The sequence below is a fragment of the Guillardia theta genome (genome assembly GCF_000315625.1).
Source record: "Guillardia theta CCMP2712 unplaced genomic scaffold GUITHscaffold_24, whole genome shotgun sequence".
In the NCBI taxonomy this organism is placed as follows: Eukaryota; class Cryptophyceae; order Pyrenomonadales; family Geminigeraceae; genus Guillardia; species Guillardia theta.
This window is the reverse complement of record NW_005434650.1, coordinates 704,878-705,100: the sequence shown is the minus strand read 5'-3', so window position 1 is coordinate 705,100 and position 223 is coordinate 704,878.

The window sequence follows — 223 nt, the reverse complement described above, 5'->3', positions numbered from 1 at the left end:
TTCGCTCTCTGCCCTTCCTCCTCTTCTTTCTCTTTTACCCCTCTCACTTTCTCTTTCAGGTCTTATTTGGGCGTCACGCGGTAAGTCTCCTCTGCTCTGCTCTGCTCTGCTCTGCTCTGCTCTGCTCTTCTCTTCTCTTCTCTTCTCTTCTCTTCTCTTCTCTTCTCTTCTCTTCTCTGCTCTGCGTTCTGCTCTGCGTTCTGCTCTGCTCTGCTCTGCTCTG